We start from the raw sequence: 271 nt of genomic DNA on the forward strand, positions 1-271 counted from the left end.
GGGGGACACGGCGGAGGAAGGGTTAAGTGGCTGGGGGGGCACAGCTGAGGGCTCAGGGGGACACGGCGGAGGAAGGGTTAAGTGGCTGGGGGGGCACAGCTGAGGGCTCAGGGGGACACGGCGGAGGAAGGGTTAAGTGACTGGGGGGGCACAGCTGAGGGTTCAGGGGGACATGGCGGAGGAAGGGTTAAGTGGCTGGGGGGGGCACAGCTGAGGGCTCAGGGTGACAAGGCGGAGGAAGGGTTAAGTGACTGGGGGGGCACAGCTGAGG

Source organism: Xenopus tropicalis, chromosome 8, assembly GCF_000004195.4.
Source record: "Xenopus tropicalis strain Nigerian chromosome 8, UCB_Xtro_10.0, whole genome shotgun sequence".
NCBI classification, from domain to species: domain Eukaryota; kingdom Metazoa; phylum Chordata; class Amphibia; order Anura; family Pipidae; genus Xenopus; species Xenopus tropicalis.